Consider the following 16,597-nt stretch of genomic DNA (forward strand, 5'->3'; position numbering starts at 1 on the left):
AACAATGAACTGTCGCAACGGTGCACAGTTAGGGGGAACACTTTCTTGAAATTATTATGAGGGATCATCTTATTTACTACCGTCGTTCTAAGTAAACAAGATGCAAAAACATGATAAACATCACATGCAATCAAATAATAAAAGTGACATGATATGGCCAATATCACATAGCTCCTTTGATCTCCATCTTGGGGCTCCATGATCATCTTGTCACCGGCATGACACCATGATCTCCATCATCATGATCTCCATCATTGTGTCTCCATGAAGTTGCTCGCCAACTATTACTTCTACTACTATGGCTAACGTGTTTAGCAATAAAGTAAAGTAATTTACATGGCGTTTCTCAATGACACGCAGGTCATACAAAAAATAAACACAACTCCTATGGCTCCTGCCGGTTGTCATACTCATCGACATGCAAGTCGTGCTTACTATTACAATAGCATGAACATCTCATACATCACATATAGATCATTCATCATTCATCACAACTTTGGCCATATCATATCACAAAGCACTTGCTGCAAAAACAAGTTAGACGTCCTCTAATTGTTGTTGCAAGTTTTACGTGGCTGAAATAGGATTCTAGCAAGAACGTTTTCTTACCTACGTGAAAGCCACAACGTGATTTGTCAACTTCTATTTACCCTTCATAAGGACCCTTTTCATCGAATCCGCTCCAACTAAAGTGGGAGAGACAGACACCCGCCAGCCACCTTATGCAACTAGTGCATGTTAGTCGGTGGAACCGGTCTCACGTAAGCGTACGTGTAAGGTTGGTCCGGGCCGCTTCATCCCACAATACCGTTGAAGCAAGATAAGACTAGTAGCGTCAAGAAAGTTGACAACATCAACGCCCACAACAAATTGTGTTCTACTCGTGCAAGAGAACTACACATAGACCTAGCTCATGATGCCACTGTTGGGGAACGTTGCAGAAAACAAAAAATTTCCTACGGTTTCACCAAGATCCATCTAGGAGTTCATCTAGCAACGAGTGATCGGATTGCATCTACATACCTTTGTAGATCACGCGCGGAAGCGTTCAAAGAACGGGGATGAGGAAGGCGTACTCGACGTGATCCAAATCACCGGAGATCCTAGCGCCGAACGGACGGCACCTCCGCTTTCAACACACGTACGGTTAGCGTAACGTCTCCTTCTTCTTGATCCAGCAAGGGGGAAGGAGAGGTTGAGGAAGATGGCTCCAGCAGCAGCACGACGGCGTGGTGGTGATGGAGCTGCAGTACTCCGGCAGGGCTTCGCCAAGCACTATGGAGGAGGAGGAGGTGTTGGAGAGGGAGAGGGAGGCACCAAAGGCAAGGGTGAGAGGTCCTCCCTTCCCCCCACTATATATAGAGGGCCTAGGGGGGGCGCCGGCCCTAGGAGATGCAATCTCCTAGGGGGGCGGCCAAGGGAGGAATCCCTCCTCCCCAAGGCACCTAGGAGGTGCCTTCCCCTCCTAGAACTCTTCCTTTAGGGTTTCCCCCACCCTAGGCGCATGGGCCCTAGGGGGAAGTGGCGCCCCAGCCCACTTTGGGCTGGATCCCTTCCCAGTTCAGCCCATGGGGCCCTCCGGGATAGGTGGCCCCACCCGGTGGACCCCCGGGACCCTTCCGGTGGTCCCGGTACAATACCGGTGACCCCGAAACTTGTCCCGATGGCCGAAATAGCACTTCCTATATATAATTATTTACCTCCAGACCATTCCGGAAGTCCTCGTGACGTCCGGGATCTCAGCCGGGACTCCGAACAACATTCGGGTTACTGCATATACATATCCCTACAACCCTAGCGTCACCGAACCTTAAGTGTGTAGACCCTACGGGTTCGGGAGACATGTAGACATGACCGAGATCGCTCTCTGGTCAATAACCAACAGCGAGATCTGGATACCCATGTTGGCTCCCACATGCTCCTCGATGATCTCGTCGGATGAACCACTATGTCGAGGATTCAAGCAACCCCGTATACAATTCCCTTCGTCAATCGGTATGTTACTTGCCCGAGATTCGATCGTCGGTATCCCAATACCTCGTTCAATCTCGTTACCGGCAAGTCACTTTACTCGTACCGTAATGCATGATCCCGTGACCAGACACTTGGTCACTTTGAGCTCATTATGATGATGCATTACCGAGTGGGCCCAGTGATACCTCTCCGTCATACGGAGTGACAAATCCCAGTCTTGATCCGTGTCAACCCAACAGACACTTTCAGAGATACCCGTAGTATACCTTTATAGTCACCCAGTTACGTTGTGACGTTTGGCACACCCAAAGCACTCCTACGGTATCCGGGAGTTACACGATCTCATGGTCTAAGGAAAAGATACTTGACATTGGAAAACTCTAGCAAACGAACTATACGATCTTATGCTATGTTTAGGATTGGGTCTTGTCCATCACATCATTCTCCTAATGATGTGATCTCGTTATCAATGACATCCAGTGTCCATAGTCAGGAAACCATGACTATCTGTTGATCAACGAGCTAGTCAACTAGAGGCTTACTAGGGACATGTTGGTGTCTTTTATTCACACATGTATTACGATTTCCGGATAACACAATTATAGCATGAATAAAGACAATTATCATGGACAAGGAAATATAATAATAATGCTTTTATTATTGCCTCTAGGGCATATTTCCAACATAAATAACAATTATTGAGGTTTAAAACTAATGCCGTAGGTAAATGTAGAGGTAGCGTGCCGACGGCGATCACATCGACCTTGGAACCATTCCCGACGTGCATCGTCACCTCGTCCTTCGCCAGTCTCCGTTTATTCCGCAGCTCCTGCTTCGAGTTACAAATGTGAGCAACCGCACCGGTATCAAATACCCAGGAGCTACTACGAGTACTGGTAAGGTACACATCAATTACATGTATATCACATATACCTTTCGTGTTGCCGGCCTTCTTGTCCGCTAAGTATTTGGGGCAGTTCCGCTTCCAATGACCACTTCCCTTGCAATAAAAACACTCAGTCTCGGGCTTGGGTCCATTCTTTGGCTTCTTCCTGGCAGCTTGCTTACCGGGCGCGGCAACTCCCTTGCCGTCCTTCTTGAAGTTCTTCTTACCCTTGCCTTTCTTGAACTTAGTGGTTTTATTCACCATCAACACTTGATGTTCCTTTTTGACTTCTACCTCTGCTGATTTCAGCATTGAATATACCTCAGGAATGGTCTTTTCCATCCCCTGCATATTGAATTCATCACAAAGCTCTTGTAGCTCAGTGGAAGCGATGGAAGGATTCTGTCAATGACCGCGTCATCCGGGAGATTAACTCCCAGCTGAGTCAAGCGGTTATGCAACCCAGACATTTTGAGTATGTGCTCACTGACAGAACTATTTTACTCCATCTTACAGCTGAAGAACTTGTCGGAGACTTCATATCTCTCGACCCGGGCATGAGCTTGAAAAACCATTTTCAGCTCTTCGAACATCTCATATGCTCCGTGTCTCTCAAAACGCTTTTGGAGCCCTGGTTCTAGGCTGTAAAGCATGCCGCGCTGAATGAGGGAGTAATCATCAGCACGTGTCTGCCAAGCGTTCATAACGTCTTGGTTCTATGGGACGGGTGCCTCACCTAGCGGTGCTTCTAGGACATAATCTTTCTTGGCAGCTATGAGGATGATCCTCAGGTTCCGGACCCAGTCCGTATAGTTGATGCCATCGTCTTTCAGCTTGGTTTTCTCTAGGAACACGTTGAAGTTGAGGACAACATGGGCCATTTGATCTACAAGACATATTGTAAAGATTTTAGACTAAGTTCATGATAATTAAGTTCATCTAATCAAATTATTCAATGAACTCCCCTTCAGATAGACATCCCTCCAGTCATCTAAGTATAACATGATCCGAGTTAACTAGGCCGTGTCCGATCATCACGTGAGACGGACTAGTCAACATCGGTGAACATCTTCATGTTGATCGTATCTTCTATACGACTCATGCTCGACCTTTCGGTCTTCTATGTTTCGAGGCCATGTCTGTACATGCTAGGCTCGTCAAGTCAACCTAAGTGTATTGTGTGTGTAAATCTGGCTTACACCCGTTGTATTCGAATGTTAGAATCTATCACACCCGATCATCACGTGGTGCTTCGAAACAACGAACCTTCGCAACGGTGCACAGTTAGGGGGAACACTTTCTTGAAATTTTTACGAGGGATCATCTTATTTAAGCTACCGTCGTTCTAAGCAAATAAGATGTAAAACATGATAAACATCACATGCAATCAAATAGTGACATGATATGGCCAATATCATTTGCTCCTTTGATCTCCATCTTCGGGGCTCCATGATCATCGTTGTCACCGGCATGACACCATGATCTCCATCATCGTGTCTTCTTGAAGTTGTCTCGTCATCTATTACTTCTACTACTATGGCTAACGCTTTAGCAATAAAGTAAAGTAATTACATGACGTTTATGTTGACACGCAGGTTATAAATAAATAAAGACAACTCCTATGGCTCCTGCCGGTTGTCATACTCATCGACATGCAAGTCGTGATTCCTATTACAAGAACATGATCATCTCATACATCACATATATCATTCATCACATCCTTTGGCCATATCACATCACAAAACACTTGCTGCAAAAACAAGTTAGACGTCCTCTAATTGTTGTTGCAAGTTTTTACGTGGCTTCTATAGGTTTCTAGCAAGAACGTTTCTTACCTACGCCAAAACCACAACGTGAATTGCCAATTTCTATTTACCCTTCATAAGGACCCTGTTCATCGAATCCGATCCGACTAAAGTGGGAGAGACAGACACCTGCCAGCCACCTTATGCAACTAGTGCATGTCAGTCGGTGGAACCGGTCTCACGTAAGCGTACGTGTAAGGTTGGTCTGGGCCGCTTCATCCCACGATGCCGTCGAATCAAGATAAGACTAGTAAGGGCAAGCCAATTGACAATATCGACGCCCACAACTACTTTGTGTTCTACTCATGCATAGTAACTACGCATAGACCTAGCCCATGATGCCACTGTTGGGGGACGTAGCGGAATTTTAAAATTTTCTACGCATCACCAAGATCAATCTATGGAGTCATCTAGCAACGGAGGAGAGAGGAGTGCATCCACATACCCTTGTAGATCACGAGCGGAAGCGTTCAAGAGAACGGGGTTGATGGAGTCGTACTCGACGTGATCCAAATCACCGAAGATCCTAGCGCCGAACGGACGGCACCTCCGCGTTCAACACACCTACAGAGCGAGGACATCTCCCACGCCTTGATCCAGCAAGGAGGAGGGAGAGGTTGAGGAAGAGGGCTCCAACAGCAGCACGACGGCGTGGTGGTGATGAAGCAGCAGTACTCCGGCAGGGCTTCGCCAAGCTCTTATGGAGGAGAGGTGTTGGGGAGGGGAGGGGCTGCGCCTTGGATGTCGTGTGCAGCCCTCCCCTCACCCCTCTATTTATAGGGGAAGGGGGAAGGGGGCCGGCCCCCTCTAGATGAGATCTAGAGGGGGGCGGCGGCCAAGGGGAGGGGGGCTTGCCCCCCAAGCAAGGGGGCGCCCCCCCTTAGGGTTTCCCCAACCCTAGGCGCATGGGCCCTAGGGGGGTGTGGCGCTCCAGCCCACTTGGGCTGGTTCCCTTCTCCATACAGCCCATAAGGCCCTCCGGAAGAGGTGGCCCCTCCCGGTGGACCCCCGGAACCCCTCCGGTGGCCCCGGTACAATACCGATATGCCCCCGAACCTTTCCGGCGACCGTATGACAACTTCTCATATATAAATCTTTACCTCCGGACCATTCCGGAACTCCTCGTGACGTCCGGGATCTCATCCGGGACTCCGAATAACATTCGGTAATCACATACAAGTCTTCCTAACAACCCTAGCATCACCGAACCTTAAGTGTGTAGACCCTACGGGTTCGGGAGACATGCAGACATGACCGAGACGACTCTCCGATCAATAACCAACAGCGGGATCTGGATACCCATGTTGGCTCACACATGCTCCACGATGATCTCATCGAATGAACCACGATGTCGAGGATTCAATCAATCCGTATACAATTCCCTTTGTCAATCGGTACGTTACTTGCCCGAGACTCGATCGTCGGTATCCCAATACCTTGTTCAGTCTCGTTACCGGCAAGTCACTTTACTTGTACCGTAATGCATGATCCCGTGATCAACCACTTGATCACATTGAGCTCATTATGATTATGCATTACTAAGTGGGCCCAGAGATACCTCTCCGTCATACAGAGTGACAAATCCCAGTCTCGATTCGTGCCAACCCAACAGACACTTTCGGAGATACCTGTAATGTACCTTTATAGTCACCCAGTTACGTTGTGACATTTGGCACACCCAAGGCACTCCTACGGTATCCGGGAGTTGCACAATCTCATGGTCTAAGGAAATGATACTTGACATTCAGAAAAGCTACAGCAAACGAACTACACGATCTTTGAGCTAAGCTTAGGATTGGGTCTTGTCCATCACATCATTCTCCTAATGATGTGATCCCGTTATCAATGACATCCAATGTCCATAGTCAGGAAACCATGACTATCTTTTGATCAACGAGCTAGTCAACTAGAGGCTCACTAGGGATGTGTTGTGGTCTATGTATTCACACATGTATTACGATTTCCGGAGAACACAATTATAGCATGAACAATAGACAATTATCATGAACAAAGAAATATAATAATAACCATTTTATTATTGCCTCTAGGGCATATTTCCAACAAAACCGGGGTGGCGGCGGCTCACAGCAGCGAGGTTGACCGGCGAGGGCGACGGCGGGGGCGGCGAGGGCGTCGGCGAGGGCGTCGGCGAGGGCGGCGGATGGCTCAGGGAGGAGGGCGGCGAGGGCGGCACAGGCTTGGGGAGGAGGGCTCGGGGACGACGGTGAGATCGGGGGCGGCACGGGCTCAGGGCGGCGCGGGCTTGGGGACGACGGTGAGCTTGAGGGGCGGCGTGAGCTCGGGGACGATGGCGAGCTCCGGGGCGGCGCGGGCTCGAGGGCGGAAAGGGCTCGGGGCGGCGCGGGCTCGAGGAGCGGGCAGCGGCGGCGACGAGGAGCGGGCGGTGACGGCGACGGCGACCTCGGGGCGGCGACGGCGAGCACGGGCAGCCTGGCAGCGTCGTCGGGGCAGGATCGAAGAACTGAACCAAAATTTTCACAAGGGTGGCTTATATAGATGGAGCATTGGTCACGGTTCGTGGTACAAACCGTGACCAATGCCCCCCTTTAGTCCCGGTTGGTGCCACCAACCGGGACCAAAGGGCGGGAAGCGGCGGCCTTTGGTCCCGGTTGGTGGCACCAACCGGGACTAAAGGGGGGCATTGGTCACGGTTTGTGCCACGAACCGTGACCAATGCACCCTTTAGTCCCGGTTGGTGCCACCAACCGAGACCAAAGGCCTTGTGCGGCTGCGGCGTCGAAAGTTTAGTCCCACCTCGCTAGTTGAGAGGGGTGCGCAGTGGTTTATAAGCCCCACTGCTGCACCACTCTCGAGCTTCTCTCCATTGCAGGCTTACGAGCCTAATTGTCACTGCTATGCATGTGGGCCTACTAGGCCTCCTGTGGGCCTGAATCCTGGCCCTTGGATGGGTTTCTAGTCATATTCAAGCCGTGGGGGCCCAGTAGGTGGCACTTTTTTTTGTTGCTTTATTTATTTTATTTTCTTTTGTTTTTTGCTTTATTTTTTAATTCTTTATGCTTTTAGTTTTAGAAAAATTATAAACTTTTTGTTAATGCCATTAGTTTTCAAATTTGAAAACACTTTTTTTGTTTTTTTGTTTTCTTTGTTGCTTTATTTATTTTATTTTATTTCTACTTACCACAAAATACTTATTGTTGCTATTTTTTCCAGTTTTTTTGTTTTGTTTTCTGCATTATTTATTTTCTTTTGTTTTTTGCTTTATTTTTTTTATTCTTTTTGCTTTTAGTTTTAGAAAAATTATAAACTTTCTGTTAGTGCCATTAGTTTTCAAATTTGAAAACACTTTTTTAGTTTTTTTGTTTTCTTTGTTGCTTTATTTATTTTATTTTGTTTCTATTTACAAAAAAATACTTATTGTTGCTATTTTTTTCGTTTTCCAGATTTTTTGTTTTGTTTTCTACATTATTTATTTTCTTTTGTTTTTTGCTTTATTTTTTATTTATTTTTGCTTTTAGGTCAGCAAAATTATAAACTTTCTGTTAGTGCCATTAGTTTTAGAAAAATTATAAACTTTTTGTTAGTGCCATTAGTTTTCAAATTTGAATAGTTAAAATTTGAATTCTTTGAAATTTGTGTGAATCACAAGTTTGTGATTAACTTTACTAAAAATGAACATAGATGCACCTATAGAGAAAATTCGACCTAAATTCATAGTTTTCAAATGAACTCTGAAAAAGTTGGCATAGCATACTCGTGTGTTACAAAGTTGGCATGGTATTATCATAATAGTTGCGGGAGAAAGTCTTCACTTTTTCTTCGCTTGTGTCATTTGCTTATTGCGCCGTAACCATGGATAATCTTCATCGTTTATCAGGATGCTTGGGTCAGCCTTGACATTGAAGGAAGGAATTTTATGAAACTTTTCATAATCTTCAGACATGTCTGTCTTGCCGTCCACTCCCAGGATGTCCCTTTTTCATGAAAGAACTATGTGGCGCTTTGGCTCATCGTATGATGTATTCGCTTCCTTATCTTTTCTTTTTCTCGGTTTGGTAGACATGTCCTTCACATAGATAACCTGTGCCACATCATTGGCTAGGACGAACGGTTCGTCAGTGTACCCAAGATTTTTCAGATACACTATTGTCATTCTGTACTGTGGGTCTACCTATACCCCTCCGCCTGACAGATTGACCCATTTGCACTTAAACAAAGGGACCTTAAAATCAGGTCCGTAGTCAAGTTCCCATATGTCCACTATGTAACCATAATATGTGTCCTTTCCGCTCTCGGTTGCTGCATCAAAGCGGACATCGCTGTTTTGGTTGGTGCTCTTTTGATCTTGGGCGATCATGTAAAAAATGTATTCCCATTTATCTCGTATCCTTTGTAAGTCAATACAGTCAAAGATGGTCCCCTGGACAACAAGTACAACTCATCACAAACAGTGTTGTCACCTCTGAGACGTGTTTCCAACCAACTGCTGAAAGTCCTGATGTGTTCACATGTAATCCAGTCGTCGCACTGCTCCGGGTGTTTGGAGCGCAGACTGTTCTTGTGTTCATCGACATACGGGGTCACCAATGTAGAGTTCTGTAGAACTGTGTAGTGTGCTTGAGACCAAGAATATCCGTCCCTGCATATTATTGAGTCACTTCCAAGAGTGCCTTTTCTAGTCAGTCTCCCCTCATACCGCTATTTAAGGAGACCTATCTTCTTAAGGCCAAGAATGAAGTCAACACAAAACCCGATAACGTCCTTTGTTTGATGGCCCATGGAGATGCTTCCTTCTGGCCTAGCGCAGTTACGGACATATTTCTTTAGGACTCCCATGAACCTCTCAAAGGGGAACATATTGTGTAGAAATACGGGCCCCGGGATGACAATCTCGTCGACTAGATGAACTAGGACGTGCGTCATGATATTGAAGAAGGATGGTGGGAACACCAGCTCGAAACTGACAAGACATTGCGCCACATCACTCCTTAGCCTTGGTACGATTTCTGGATCGATCACCTTCTGAGAGATTGCATTGAGGAATGCACATAGCTTCACAATGGCTAATCGGACGTTTTCCGGTAGAAGCCCCCTCAATGCAACCGGAAGCAGTTGCGTCATAATCACATGGCAGTCATGAGACTTTAGGTTCTGAAACTTTTTCTCTGGCATATTTATTATTCCCTTTATATTCGACGAGAAGCCAGTCATGACCTTCATACTGAGCAGGCATTCAAAGAAGATTTCTTTCTCTTCTTTCGTAAGAGCGTAGCTGGCAGGACCTTTATACTGCTTCGGAGGCATGCCGTCTTTTTCGTGCAAACGTTGCAGGTCCTTCCGTGCCTCAGGTGTATCTTTTGTCTTCCCATACACGCCCAAGAAGCCTAGCAGGTTCACGCAAAGGTTCTTCGTCACGTGCATCACGTTGATTGAAGAGCGGACATCTAGGTCTTTCCAGTAGGGTAGGTCCCAAAATATAGATTTCTTCTTCCACATGGGTGCGTGTCCCTCAGCATCATTCGGAACAGCTAGTCCACCGGGACCCTTTCCAAAGATTACGTGTAAATCATTGACCATAGCAAGTACGTGATCACCGGTACGCATGGCGGGCTTCTTCCGGTGATCTGCCTCGCCTTTGAAATGCTTGCCTTTCTTTCGACATTGATGGTTGGTCGGAAGAAATCGATGATGGCCCAGGTACACATTCTTCCTGCATTTGTCCAGGTATATAATTTCAGTGTCATCTAAACAGTGCGTGCATGCGTGGTATCCTTTGTTTCTCTGTCCTGAAAGGTTACTGAGAGCGGGCCAATCGTTGATGGTCACGAACAGCAACGCCTTAAGGTTAAATTCCTCCTGTCTGTGCTCATCCCACGTACGTACACCGTTTCCATTCCACAGCTGTAAAAGTTCTTCAACTAATGGCCTTAGGTACACATCAATGTCGTTGCCGGGTTGCTTAGGGCCTTGGATGAGAACTGGCATCATAATGAACTTCTGCTTCATGCACATCCAAGGAGGAAGGTTATACATACATAGAGTCACGGGCCAGGTGCTGTGATTGCTGCTCTGCTCCCCGAAAGGATTAATGCCATTCGCGCTTAAAGCAAATCATACATTCCTTGGGTCCTTTGCAAACTCATCCCAGTACTTTCTCTCGATTTTTCTCCACTGCGACCCGTCAGCGGTTGCTCTCAACTTCCCATATTTCTTTCGGTTCTCACTGTGCCATCGCATCAACTTGGCATGCTCTTCGTTTCTGAACAGACGTTTCAACCGTGGTATTATAGGAGCATACCACATCACCTTCGCAGGAACCCTCTTCCTGGGGGGCTCACCGTCAACATCACCAGGGTCATCTCGTCTGATCTTATACCGCAATGCACCGCATACCGGGCATGCGTTCAGATCATTGTATGCACCGCGGTAGAGGATGCAGTCATTAGGGCAAGCATGTATCTTCTCCACCTCCAATCCTAGAGGGCATACGACCTTCTTTGCTGCGTATGTACTGTCGGGCAATTCGTTATCCTTTGGAAGCTTCTTCTTCAATATTTTCAGTAGCTTCTCAAATCCTTTGTCAGCCACAGCATTCCCTGCCTTCCACTGCAGCAATTTCAGTACACTACCAAGCTTTGTGTTGCCATCTTCGCAATTGGAGTACAACCCTTTTTTGTGATCCTCTAACATGCGATCGAACTTCAGCTTCTCCTTTTGACTTTCGCATTGCGTCCTTGCATCGACAATGACCCGGCGGAGATCATCATCATCGGGCACATCGTCTGGTTCCTCTTGATCTTCAGCGGCTTCACCCGTTGCAGCATCATTGGGCACATCGTCTGGTTCCTCTTGATCTTCACCAGCTCCCCCCGTTGCAGCATCACCGTATTCAGGGGGCACATAGTTGTCATCGTACTCTTCTTCTTCGCCATCTTCCATCATAACCCCTATTTCTCCGTGCCTCGTCCAAACATTATAGTGTGGCATGAAACCCTTGTAAAGCAGGTGGGAGTGAAGGATTTTCCGGTTAGAGTAAGACCTCGTATTCCCACATTCAGTGCATGGACAACACATAAAACCATTCTGCTTGTTTGCCTCACCCGCATCGAGAAACTCATGCACGCCCTTAATGTACTCGCAGGTGTGTCTGTCACCGTACATCCATTGCCGGTTCATCTGCGTGCATTATATATAATTAAGTGTCCAAATTAATAGAAGTTCATCATCACATTAAAACCAAAGTGCATACATAGTTCTCATCTAACAACATATAGCTCTCCAGAGCATCTAATTAATTAAATCATACATTGAAACTATGTAAAACATTTCAATGCGAAAACAAATGCGATCATAATCGCAACCAAGATAACAATTGATCCAACGGCATAATGATACCAAGCCTCGGTATGAATGGCATATTTTCTAATCTTTCTAATCTTCAAGCGCATTACATCCATCTTGATCTTGTGATCATCGACGACATCCGCATCATGCAACTCCAATATCATCTTCTCCTCCTCATTTTTTTTTATTTTTTCCTTCAATAAATTGTTTTCTTCTTCAACTAAATTTAACCTCTCGATAATAGGGTCGGTTGGCATTTCTGATTCACATACATCCTACATAAATAAAATCTATGTCACGTTGGTCGGCATAATTTTCATAAACAATAAATGAACCAATAGTTATAAAGATAATATATATACCACATCCGAATCATAGACAGGACGAGGGCCAACGGGGGCGGATGCCAAAACCATCGCACTATATAAGATGCAATAATAAAAGTAAGAAAATAATACAAGTATCTATGTAAACATACAAGTAAGAATATTTTTCCTTTCAGAAAGAAGATAAGAACAAGAGGCTCACCACGGTGGTGCCGGCGATGAGCTCGGCACGGGTGATCGACGGCGGTGAAGACGGGGACGGGGCGTGACGGACCGCTAAATATAGACAAATATTGTGGAAAATGGAGCTTGGAGGTCGAGCTTGGAGAGGAGAAAGCTTAAGTACTGTGGCTCGGGCATTCCATCGAACACCTTGTGTGCATAGGAGGTGAGCTAGAGCACCACCAAGCCCTCTCCCCCTCGGCCAGAAAAAAAACAAAGCAGTGTGCTCTGCTCTTACGCGAGGGGGTATATATAGGCACCTCATTGGTCCCGGTTGGTGGCATGAACCGGGACTGAAGGGGAGCCTTTGGTCCCGGTTCAAGCCACCAACCGGGACCAATGGTGGTGGGCCAGGAGCGAGGCCCATTGGTCCCGGTTCGTCCCACCAACCAGGACCAAAAGGTCCAGATGAACCGGGACCAATGGCCCACGTGGCCCGGCCGGCCCCCTGGGCTCACAAACCGGGACCAATGCCCCCATTAGTCCCGGTTCTAGACTGAACCGGGACTAATGGGCTGAGCCAGCCTGGACCAAAGCCCTGTTTTCTACTAGTATATCTAAAAAAAGCTTAGGGCATGTACAATGGTTGATAAAACAGTCTAATCTTAAGTCTTGCATGTACTTTAGAGATGACAAAAAAGTATGTCTACAATGGGTTATATCTTAGCCTTATCTTCAATAATTAGCAATTTCTTAAAACATGGTGAGACAAATTGTGCTAAGAGATCATCTCTTGTCTTATCTTAAATAAGAGAAGACAAACCTTTTCTTATGAGTTCTCTCTTCTTCACCTCATCATTTATCCTACATGGCACTTCTAAGATAGCACCATTGTACATGCCCTTAGCAATCCTGTTTCCGCTCGCTCTTCATCAAGGCATCCACGCTGCGTTCCGCTTCCCTGCCGTGTCCGTGTTTTTTGTATGTAGCACAAAAAATGATCAGCCCAGCCAGCTAGGCCACACGGTCGATTGGCCTAGGGTTGACTTAAAAAGAAGTCGATCAGGGCACGCGAGTATGCGACAGTGCATGCCAGGTGCTCGATGAAAAGCTTGGCGGGCAGAGAGAAATATTGCTGCTTTGGCATGATGCCGCTACTTGTTGAGTACTGCTATATGTTACTGATGTCTGCTACTTTAGATGTTGAGAGGAGAGCCTGTGATTTATGTTGTATAACTAACTGAATTTGTTTCACTGGGTTTTCTCCTTTTTGTTCTCACTTCAGTTGAATCTTTTGATTTGTTCATTCTATTTGTATCTGTTTTAAAAGAACTTCATATAGAGTTGTTGCTGAAGAAAATCAGAGAAGTAGGGATGAACGCCATCTATACGAAGCAGATTTGGTGGGTTTCAACTGTTGCTCGGTCCGTACGTGTGGGGTGATTCGCTTAATTTCCTTTTGGTTTTGCAATCACTATGATGAGCTCAACTGCAGTTGTGCTTGTAGAATTTATTTGGTGCAGGTATAATTGTATAAATACCTTTGGTACCTTGCAATACCATGGAATTTCTTAAACATGGATTGACGCCAAGATTCCTGTGTTTCTAGAGGGAGCACTAGCAGAGGGAGGAGGTTGAAATGCTAGAAGAAATCATGCTAGGTGAAGCAACCACAGGAGTAGCAAAAAGAAAAAAAGTAGAGAAGAAGCATCACTATAGTGAGAGGAAAATATAGAGAGAGTGTGGCAGAGAAAAGACATTGTGCTAGCGTTTGCCAAATGATCGGAACTTCGTGTAGGACGACCAGCGCCAATCCGAACGCTTATGTCCTCGTGCCTCTAGGAGGATCTCGACCTGGTCCACCGTTGGTGAGTATCACTAGGGTCGACCCAGACGCTTCCGTCACATATTTCATCTTCAATATCAAACATGATCTTTCCCATTTCAGATTCAAAATTTCGGCCTGCCCACGTATCTGGTGGAGCCGGCAGAACAATGAAAAACATAATGGTAAACTGAGAGGCGGTGAACAAAGCAGAGTGGTGGGAAAGGGAGAGGAACTTTAGTGCTTGCCACGAAATATTTAGAGGCATTCATCATCTTTGCCCCGTGGCAATCGCAGGGGCATATTTACTATAAAAAATAAATGCTCTAATCACTGTTTTGATCTTTTCGCTGCCTTCTCTGGCACCTAATTTTTGGTGAGCTTGGCCTATTGAATCGTTGAACCATTCTCTAATCTCTACTAAATCGTCCCATACACTCTATTATTAAAACAAAATCGTCCCATATACTCAACGGAGGGACTCATCCAGTTCACTTCGGGGACATTTGCAGTCTTAGGCATCTCCAAAGTGGACCCTCGAACCTTTCGCAAGCGTCTGGAGCGAGCTGTTCGGACGCAGTTTGCCATCCAACGCGTCCTGCATTGGTCCGCGAACCAGTTCAGATGTCCATTTTCCTACAAACCGGAAGCAAACTAGAACGGGCTTTGCGAGAGTCCGGACACCAGCCATGTAGGACTCCGACATCCTCGGCCCACCCAAAATCCCGCCTGGACCGGCGTCTCCATCCTTTCTTTTTCTCTACATCCGCCTTCTCTCTCGCCGCCGCCGCTCTACCACACTGACCGCCCGCCAAGCTCCTGTCGAAACTCCGCGGCCTACGCGACCTCCATCGCTACACAAGACCTCCACGCCGCTTGTCCTCCGCTGCCGTTCCACACCTCTCATTTGTCCTCCATGGCGTAGGTACCATCCACCCCTATGGTAGTCACCACGCCCGACAAGTGTTTGGTGAAATGCTCGTACTAATTTTTGTGTCCCTTCTTTGGAGCAATGGTTTCGGACAAGTATATATACAAGCACTATGTTAACTTGTTCAACGAGGAGGACTACACGGATGAAACGACTATGATGCAGACAGTCCTTGCAGAACATAGGTCATCCTATCGAAGTTCCCGGTCAGAATCCAGCCATGTTTGATGAGTTTATTCAAATGCATCAACAAATTCGACATCGAGCAACTAATGAGTAGCTCAAGAAAGATTTGATTGAGCACATGTGGGCGGTTAAAGGGGAAACTAGAACATATGTGCTAGTTGATTTCAAGTTTGAACTATGTTAATTTGAAAACTTTGTTGGATTGTAATATTTAAGTTAGAACTATGATTTGATATGCGATTATTTTCGGCTAGCAGACTTAAAAAAAGAGATGGAATATTTGCGACTAGCTTTGGATGGTTGACTCCCACATCAGTGTTTGCGGACTGATCCCCGCCGGTCCGTGGACTGATACGATGTCCGGTTTGGGGCTGAGATGCCCTTAGGGTCCAATTAAAAGCAAAACTTTTCTTTGGCAGCTGGCTTGTTGTCGTCTTCCCCCTGAGACAAAGTCAGAGCGACACAACCTTAGAGCATCTACAACAATGATTAGCTAATTTGGTGCCCCATACGCCCGCGGGTGTGTCCGCTGGCAATGCCTAGATAGAAGTCCATATGCTCTGTCCACACCCACGAACCCCAAATTCGGATACCCTATTTCATATAAACTCATGCATAGTACATAGATCATAGAGATAGCACAAAAACTAAGAAATTTGGAAATTAGACATGCAATTAGTCCATGGGGTCTGTCTCATTGCCAAAGGCATGGTCGGACTTGGACATGGCAGAGGAGGCAGAGAGATTGGGAAAGAAGTGGAGAAAGATGGGAGGAGAGCAGAGAGGGTGAGCGGACTGAGACTGACTAGGGTTCGCCCGAGCGGGTGGGTTTTTGTGGGGACGTTGTGTCAGAGTTGAATCCAACTGATATTGGGTAGGGGGTCTCGAGATGATGATCTTGGCTTAAGGGTAAGAGGACAAAGAGGGACATGATGTTTTACCCAGGTTCAGGCCCTCTTGAAGAGGTAAAACTCTACGTCCTATTTATGTTGTATTGATTTCTGATGGATTACAAAGTACAGGATGATCTACCTCGAGATCGTATGTGAATGAATCTAACCCTACAGTCTAAACCCCTCGGCTTATATAGGTACCGGGGTACCTAGGGTTACATGTAGATCGGTTAAATCAAGGGATAAACAACCGTATGTACTAGTTAATTGTTCGGCCATGGGTTCC

Source organism: Triticum urartu, chromosome 5A (assembly GCF_056163025.1).
Source record: "Triticum urartu cultivar PI428250 chromosome 5A, HENAU_Tu73, whole genome shotgun sequence".
NCBI classification, from domain to species: Eukaryota; Viridiplantae; Streptophyta; class Magnoliopsida; order Poales; family Poaceae; genus Triticum; species Triticum urartu.